The sequence below is a fragment of the Chinchilla lanigera genome, unplaced genomic scaffold (genome assembly GCF_000276665.1).
Source record: "Chinchilla lanigera isolate Chin_1 unplaced genomic scaffold, ChiLan1.0 scaffold00027, whole genome shotgun sequence".
Lineage (NCBI taxonomy): Eukaryota > Metazoa > Chordata > Mammalia > Rodentia > Chinchillidae > Chinchilla > Chinchilla lanigera.
In genome coordinates this window covers 13,773,530-13,782,984 of record NW_004955428.1, presented here as the reverse complement: position 1 = coordinate 13,782,984, position 9,455 = coordinate 13,773,530, and the positions used below count along the sequence as shown (strand labels likewise).

At 37.9% G+C, this 9,455-nt stretch overlaps 1 pseudogene; it reads right to left on the bottom strand.

The window, feature by feature from the left end:
• Window positions 1–336: 336 nt before the first annotated feature.
• The window catches only part of LOC102016500, a 37,760-nt pseudogene continuing 28,641 nt past the window's right edge, over window positions 337–9,455 (bottom strand).

Genomic DNA, 9,455 nt, shown 5'->3' with positions numbered 1-9,455 from the left:
TTAAGCTAGTCTTTTATAAAAGAAAAAAATCAAATTTTAGTACAAAAAATCTTCTCCAAAGCAATGAGTTTCTCAGCAGGGAAAAGAATGGGAAGGGAAGGGAAGGGAAGGGAAAGGAAGGGAAAGGAAGGGAAAGGAAGGGAAAGGAAGGGAAAGGAAGGGAAAGGAAGGAAGAAAAGAAAAGAAGAAAAAAGAAAAGAAAAGGAGAAAGGGCAATGTAATTAACCTTCCCTTCAAAAAAAGGGAAATAAATCTGAACTTCTTGTGGCAAATTTGGAAATATTTCCTAACCCCAGAATATGTTTATTTTACATGATTTACCTCAGTCATGCTAGCCTATGAAGCAGGGATCTGTGGCCATCTAAATCCATCCACTAGGACTCCATCTTTGTTTTTAGTGTCAGTGAGAACAACTTGGGGTATTCTAGGTGCAGATACAGCCTCAAGTAAGAAGTACCTTCATTAGCCAGAAGCTTATCACCCATTGCATCCAACTCTGTTTCTAGGTCAACTTCACTGAATCCTGGAGTGCCATAACTGTGACTCTGCACTTCTTGAATTTCATTTGCATCTTCCATTATATCCTCTTGTTGGTCTTATAAATCCCCAATCTGATCAATTTTCATTTGCTTGTACCCTTCATTTCCTTTATTCCCAGTTTCATAGCATCCACCATGGTTTTGGTATCTTTCAAGGACTAGATGGGCTTGTTCCATGTTAAAGAGCTATTGGGTGAGGTGGTCCTGCTGCTCCTCACACATGCACTTTTGCTTTAAAGCACACAGTTTCTGCTTGACCATGTTCTTTGTAGGTACCTCTTTCATCTTATTTATTTGATCCTTGTACTTCACTAGCTCAGGAGCCAACTAGGAAATCTTCTTATCAACAGATTTTGCTCCACTGTACACAGTGCCCATGCAGTCAGTCAGGCTGGGCTGCAGAACCTTGTGTTTTTGTTTTCCCAGAGAATAGGTTCATCTTGGGTGGCACATAGACACTCAAGCACTCCACAGAACTTTAATACATTTTGTTCAAGCTGGGTAAGGTGGCACATGCCTGTAATCCCAGTAACTCTCCAGATTAAAACAGGTGGATCACAAGTTTAAGGCCATACTAGGCAACTTTGTGAGATCCTATATAAATACATACATACAAGAAAAAAAGGCTGGAGAAGTAGCTCAGTGGTAGAGTGCTTCCATAACATGTGCAAAGCCCTCGTTTTAATCCTCAGTACTGTCAAAAACAAATCAAAACATAGATTTACTTTATTGTCATTGATTTCTAACATAATGATCTTGAGAAAGAAAACAAAACATGATCTATGGGATGATGATTCTTTCAATTCTTCCTCTATGGTCCAGAATATAGTCCATTCTTATAAATAATCCATGAGTTAGAGAAGAATGTATCTCCACCAACTGTGGGGCTTTGGTTTGTGTATATACCTATTAGTTTAGCTTGTTAATTATGTCATTTAAACCTTCTATAACTTTACTATTTCATTGGCTTAATCTATAAATTACTGCCAGGTGTGGTGGTGCACACCTGTAATCCAGCACTTGGGAGGCTGAGGCAGGAGAATTGTTGCAAGTTTGAAATCAGCCTGGGCTATAAAGTGAGCTCAAGGCAAGCCTGAACTGCATAGCAAGACCCTGTCTCAAAAAAACAAAACAGGACCAGGTGTGTAGCTCAGTGGCATAAGCGCTTGCCTGGCAAGCCTGAGGTCATGAGTTCGATTCCCAGTACAAAAAAAAAAAAAAAAAAAAAAAAAGAAATTTATAAGTTACTGAAAGGTTTATTAAAATTCTGAATTAATATTTAATAATTTGAGAAATGGTGATATATAGTAAATATATCGATTCCTATTGGCAGTTCTACTAATTATTCTTATATACTTGAAGTTATGTTTTTAAGTGCATTTATTCTAGGAATTGTAAATCTTTTCCAATTAACCATGTACTGATCTTCTTCACCTTTCTTAGCCTTAAAATCTATTTTCTGCAATAGTAATATGGCCATACCAGCTTTCATTTCCTATCTATGTCTGTCTTTTCCTACCATTTTATTTCAACCTTTTCGTTTCCCTATATCCTCAATGTGTGTATGGTGTGGTGTGTATGTGTGTGTGTATGTGTGTGTTATCCAATCTGTCAATGTTTGTTCTATGTGGAGAATTTAGCAAATTTATTTTTACTGAAAGCATACATACTTGGATTATTAGAATGTTGTGCTTTTACTTTATTTTGCTTTTCTACATTTATTTTTTCTTCCCTTTTGAATAGATTTTTCACCCTTCTTCATCACTCTGAACAGCTAGTAATATAATAAAACAGTGTTTCCATTATTCTTATGCCTTCATACAAGCTTAACATAAATATTGACCAAAATATTTCATCAACATCTTTATTGTCAAACATATAACACATGGAATTTGGAATGTTTTTAATACAGCAATCACTGCTATGGTTTGGATATTGCTTGAGTGTCCCCAAATGTGTTGAATGCCAGGGGTTGATATTTAATACCCATTGTGAGATAGTATGAGAGTGGAACTTAATCTAACTATGGTATTTAAAGGTGAGGCCTTTGGAGAGTAATTAAGATTAGATAAATTCATTAGAATGGAGCCCCATGATTGAATACTGGTGGCTTTAGAGAGGGGGACCACAGAGGAACCACATGTGCTCCTGTGTTTGCCATATGCTGCCCCAGGCTGCCTTGAAAGTAAAAAGCCTGTCCTCAGATGAGGCCCCTTGAACTTGCACCTCCAGAACCATAAGCCACATAGTCCTCTTCTCTTCATAACTTGTGTTTGTAACAACAGAAAATGGACTAATACCCTCACCATTATATCTGCCATTTAAGTAGTACTATGTGGTGCAGTGGGGGGGGGGAAGAAACCAGGTCAGAGCAAGGCAAACAGGAGTCCTAAGAACCAGGTCAATGCAAGTTTAAATACTGTGCTAAGTCCAGGCCTCTTTAGAAGATATTTGAACAAGGATTTGAAAGAGATGGTGTCAGCAATACAGAAACTGGGTGTCTTGGTTACATTTCTCTCATTGCTGAGATAAAATATCTGACACCCAAAATTAAGGAAGAAAAGGTTTATTTAGCTTACAGTTCATGGAAGTTTCAGTCCATACTTGGCTGGCTCCAAGGCAGAGTGGCACATGGCAGAGGGCAACAGTTCATAGTGGTGGAACACAGCAAAAAAAACAACAAGAGTAAAAGGGAGGAGCAGAGGCAAGCAGCCTCTTTCCCTCCCTTACATTGTATGCAAACTATTCACCCCAGGGTGGGTACAGCACTCGCATCTATGATTCCAACATTGGACCATGAATCAATCATAAACTCTAGAATCCCACCCCATGAGTGTATGAGGGTTTGGGGGAACATGCAGACACAAACCATAACATTCCATCCCTGGTTCCCCCAAAGACTCATGCACATCCCTTTATACAAACAGTATTTAGTCCATCTGCAAGAGCTGCCAAAGTCCTAACAGTTTCAGCATTGCTGCAAAGTCCAAGTACCAAGTCTCTTCCCAGATGTAAGGCAAACTCTCAGCTGCAAGTCCCCATACAAATAAAAAGTTAAACACTTCCAACATTCAATGGCACAAAATAAGCACTACCATTCCAAAAGGTACAAATAGAAGGATACAAAGCACTGGGACCAAAGCAAGTCCAACATCCAGCAGGGCAAACATGAAGTCCTGTATTTCCACATCCAGCATCTGAAGCAACTTGTGGCACATTGTGAGCTCCAAAGTTCTTGTGCGGCTCCACCTCTGTGGCACTTCTGGTGGTTGTAACTCCTATGGCTTCTCTCTTGGGCTCACTCTGCCCCTCTCCTTGCAGCTTTCCTCAGACAATCCACATGTCTTGCTTTTCCAAACTTTGAGGTCTCCCCTGCACTTTTTGCTTCACACTCAAAGCTTCACACACTGCCTTCTCAGAGGCACACTGCCTTGCCACCCAGGCCTTCTGAAATCTAAGTGGAAGCCTTCTTAATGTCAGAACTCTTGCATTCTGCATGCACTTAAAACCAGTGCCACATGGATGAAGCCAAGGTCTGCTGCCTCCTGGAGCAGTAGCCAAGCTTTCTCCTTTCTTGGCCATAGGGGTTGAGTGCCTGCACTGCTGGGCACTCTGAATCCAATTCTGAGGAACAAATTCTCTAGGCCACTGCCATTCTAGAACACGGTGCTCTATGGCTTTCTTCTCAGAGCTAAGTCTTTCACCTTTGCAGTTTTGAGGTTGCAGAGAGTTTTAGAGACAGCAAGGAGGCCAGTGTGGTTACAAAGACTGAGATGGAGGAAAGTAATAGAGATGAAGTCAGACATTATAAAGGTATAAAGGGTCAGCACAAGTTGGACTTCATGTGTCATTTTAAAGATCCTCTCCCCCACTTCCTTTCTTTTTCTTTTGTTTTCCAGTACTAAGGTTTAAACCCAGGGACTTTATACTGAGCTACATCACCTTCTCTCTCTTTTTTTTAACAATATCTCCCTCAATTGCTAAATTGCCCATGCTGGGCTCAAAAAGTTCTGTGATTACAGGTGTGAACCCATTGCACCCAGCCAATCTATGGGCTTTTATTCAGAGTAATAAGTGGAGTTTTTGGAGGGCTTGAAGCAGAGAAGTAATACAACTGACTTTCATTTGTAAAAGTCTTTCCTTTATTTAAATACTATGATACAAGATTCTTTCTGTACATACAAATACATTTTACTTGTTTAAAAGGAGATAAAGAAATCTCATGAGAGACAGTTCCAAGTATTTGTTTCATGCTGACAAAACATTTTTAAATCTAAGTTTTTAGTGGAAAAAGTTAAAAGTATAGATAATCAGAAACAAAAATTAGGTAATGATTGTCCAAAGAATAGATAGATACAGATAGAGATGAGACAGAGATAGATAGAGACAGAGACAGAGACAGATAAAGAGATAGAGAAATAGAGATAGAGATATATTCTGTTTTGTCCCTTAAAATATACTGTGAAACTTTTTTCATCCACGCAAATATATCTCTACATTCATTTTTCAGGGCTGATATCCTATTAAATATATGAACCATAATTTATTTTAAAAACATTTTTCCCTCCTATACATTAACATTGTTTCCCATTTTTGCTATTGTTTCAAATACTACAACTTTTCATTTATATTTTCATTTACCTCTCCCATTATTTCCATGGTATCTATTTCTAGAGTGATTTTGTCAAGTCTGTTTTCAAATTTTTGAGATTCTCCAGTTTTTGGAAACTTCTGCTTATTTAACTTTCTGAAAAATGGTAAAATGTATTCTTTGGACACAGTCACCTCCACCCTACCAATCAACAAATCCAAGTATTACCCAAGCTTTATAGCGCCAGAGATTATTTAGCTAGGTGCAGACAGAGAAAGAACAACTCACTGAAATCCTTCGGGCTGTGTGAATAATGGCCTTCTCCCTCAAGGAAAACAAAACAAAGCCATGGCAAAAATGCAAAGAAAATTTTGGAGTACTATAGCCTGATATTCCTTGGTTTCAGCATTTCATGATGATTTTTATATCATTTGCAAACAGTGGTCCAGGTTACTCTACTCAGATAACATGTCTTTTTCTTCTCCAAGATATTGGCCCTTTATGTCTTCCTTCTGAATATTCTTTAAAATGCTGTCCCTGGGGAAAGGAATAAAAACAAGGACAAATCTCTGGCAGAACAGTATGGTTATATGTGCTCTGTCTTTCCTCCTAGTTTCTCCACCAGTTCATAACTCTTCAAAGAAAAAAACCTCTTTACTGATAGACTTATTCTCCATAATCTCTGTGTAGTGTGACTTGGAAGCATTCCTAGACCAACATGGCAAAATAATTTAAGTCAAATAAAAAACAGTGAAGTTGACCTTGACCAAAATTCAAGCAATCTTTCAGTGTTGGCTCTGCCAGAGAAACTGGGGACCTGAAGATATGGCTGTGGCAGCAGGAACAGCTCAGGAAGAAAAATTAGCACTTTACCTTGCTGCACAATTCAGGGCTTGATGATGGGAGGGATCAGAGCATACGGATCAAAGACCAAGTCGGTTTGTGGCATAAGACCCAAAATCTCCAACTATCAACTTGGAACACATATTCCTCAGTACTAGAACATAGTGATCAATAGCCTGGGTGTTGCAGTTAAGCAAAAGAAAAACAGAAGACCTTGTCCTGAAATTCATACAGCCCAGATACTAGAAGTTTTTCATAACTAAAAGTAAAGTATTACTCTTCAGAAAGCCTCTCCTAAAAGCAGTCACTTAGTGGAGAGAAGATTGTGCTGCTTTTGAACATCTCTATTGTTTATTTCTTAGTGTCTGTTGGCCTGAGTGTCCTAGTGTTTAAAAAAAAAATACTGAGGATTTAACCCAGGGCCTTTGCAATTAGCTACATCTCTAGCCTTGTTTTGTTTTGTTTTGTTTTGTTTTGTATTGTTTTTTCAAGAGAGGACTTTGCTAAATCACTAGTATGTCCAGTGGGCTGGGCTTGAACTTGCAATTCTCCTGCTTCAGCCTTCCAAACTGTTGGAATTTGAAGCATGTGCTGCCATGCCTAGTTGAGTGTTCTAGTCTTTAACATGAGGATGTTAATACCTACTGCCACAGGGCTGCTGTGAGGGTTAAATGTGTAAAGCACTCAGTACAGTGCATGACACAGAATGCTAGTCATGGTTATATTATTACATTACTAGTCCTTTCTATATCACAGCTGAATCATCTATAAAATGAAAGTTGGTATTTGATGATTAATAATTTCTTCTAAGTCAATTCTAATTCAGGTATCTTTTATTATTACAGATTTGATCATAGCATTTTAAATTTAAAAATATATCTTGCTTACTTGTGATTTATTTTCAGATAAATAAAATCACATTTAAGTGCAATGTCACCATATTTAACAGCACAGCCTTCAATTTCCACTTAACCCAGTGAGATATAGAATATACACATTCAAATACACACTAAAATCTCTTCCTCTATTCTCACTTCTTTGAGCTTATTTCCTATAATACTCTCTCTTCAGTCTTCTTCAGCCTCAGTAGTCTCCTCGACATTCTCTGGAATGTCAACTCCAGCTGCTGGGGAGAAGGACCAGTCTTTGCAAACACAAGTTATGTCCAGAGAGGGTTGGCAGCTCCAGGAAGAAACAGTAGCAAGGTTGGTAGTGCTAGCCCCAAGAAAAGCCCACAGTTATCATAAATTGCAAATAAAGTATAAAATTTTACATATTATGCATGGCAGGCCAGAGTTAAAGAAATCCACTGCAGCAACTGCCATATTTGAGAGTGATTAATCAGGAGCCATTTGGGGAAGGAGTTAGTTTTTAAGACTGAGCTACTTTGGGAATCAGAGTCACAGAACAACTACACTTCAGGGTTTCTGATGTCACCCTACCACAGTGACTGGGAGACACATGGTCCTCTGGACCAAGGTGGGTCTCAAACAAGCTCACAGGGCATAAGGATGTGATAGCAGTGACTTGGAATGCACAGAGAGGCACAAATACTAAGAGCCCTAGTGCAGATGCCTCGCCACACCACTGACTGATCCTGTCCAGAAGGAAAGACAAGGCAAGACTCAGCATGCATACAAAACAAAGTTGTAGAAACAAAACAGGACCTAGCTGTGACTAACTTTCCCTCCTCCAGATCTGGTAGATTCTAATTCTGCAGCCCTAGAAACAAGCACTCACACAAATACACAGAGAAATTTTTTGGCTCATTTCTCTTTTTCTTTGTTTGTTTTGGAGTTTCTTTAAATTTGTTCTCTACCTTTTGCCCTTTGTTTTATTCTTTTTTCTTATTTTTCTTTTCTTTTTCTTGTTTGTTTTCAGTTACTTTTACCCAGTTCTATTAACTTTCTTTTATTCCTTCATTGGATTCTCTATCTCATTTTTCTCTCCTCCTCTTCATCTTCCTTTACTTTCTTTTTCAAATTTTACTTTGTCTATTCCTTCCCCACTCCCTCTGTTTTTATTAGTATTAAGTTTCATTAATTTTTAGATATTTAGATGACTGTTATTATTGCTGAATTATTTTATACTGTTAATGGTAGTATAATTGTTGCATTTAGTACATATTTACCATATGTCAATATGTGGTTTGTCTTTGTGGCTATACAGATATTCCTTGTTTAATGACCTTGTAATGACTGTTTAGATTTGCAACCAAAGAGTACTGCTCAGACTTATGACCCTCTGCTCTGACTCATGACCTGTCTTTTTTTTCTACAGTTCTATACATCTTTCTATAGAATTTCAATGTCTTTTTGAGTATAGTACACCTTGTTTATACAATTACACCACTGTAATTTTTGATTATACTATACAGTAGAGTACTACAGTTTTACATTACAGCATTCCATGTGAGAATTATGTAGATAGAAGCAAAATTATGAACTTGATGTTTCCTTTGACCATTTCTTTGTTATGAACATTATAAGGCATATACTATTTATAATTCCTCATTTAGTGACCAATTCATTTAATAACCTAGTTGCAAAAGGGAACTTGGTCGTTAAACAAGGAGTGCCTGCACTGCAGTTTGTCTTCTGTTTGTGTGGTGCTAGAGATCAAGTCCCCAGAAGAAGGTTGCACACTAAGAATTCCTTCAAATATTATGCTGAATAGGGTGAAGAGGGGTGTAAACACTAAAACATAATCAAACACAAAGACATATCACAGGGAGACAGATTCTAACTGAAAAAAATCTCCACAGTAGTGACTGAGTATTTCTGCCCTAACTGATCTTCAACTGCAGTGCAAAATAAAAATAAAAATATGAGAAACAAAGCAACAAGATACCTGCAAAAACCCTTAATGCCCAAATGCCGATCTCATGGACACTGAAGTGGAGGAAGACACATGCAAAGAATGCAAAACAAAATGCTCAAAATATTTGAAGAACTCAAAAAATAAACACATTAACAATTCATAAGATGTTTAGTGAATTAAATAGGATTTTATGACAGATAATAATACAATCTTACCAAGGGACTTCAACACCCCACTCTCACAGTTAGATAGGTCTACCAGACAAAATGTTAGTAAAAAAAATCAGAATTAAATCAACTCATTGAACAAATGGACTTAACAGATATCTCCAGGGTGTTTCATACAACATAGAATATATATTTTTCTGAGCAGCACATGGAACTTTTTCCAAAATAGACCATATCTTAGGTGATAAAGCAGCTTAAATAAGTATAAAAGAATTTAAATAGTCCCCTCCACATTATCATATTATAGTGAGGTAAAGCTAGAAAGCAATAGTAAAGAAGAAAGAAGAAGAAGAAGGAGGAGGAGAGAAGAAAAGAAGAAGAAGAAGAGGAGGAGGAGGAGGAAGAGGAAGAGGAAGAAGAAGGAGGAGGAGGAAGAGGAAGAGGAAGAAGAAGGAGGAGGAGGAGGAGAAGGAGGAGAAGGAGGAGAAGGAGGAG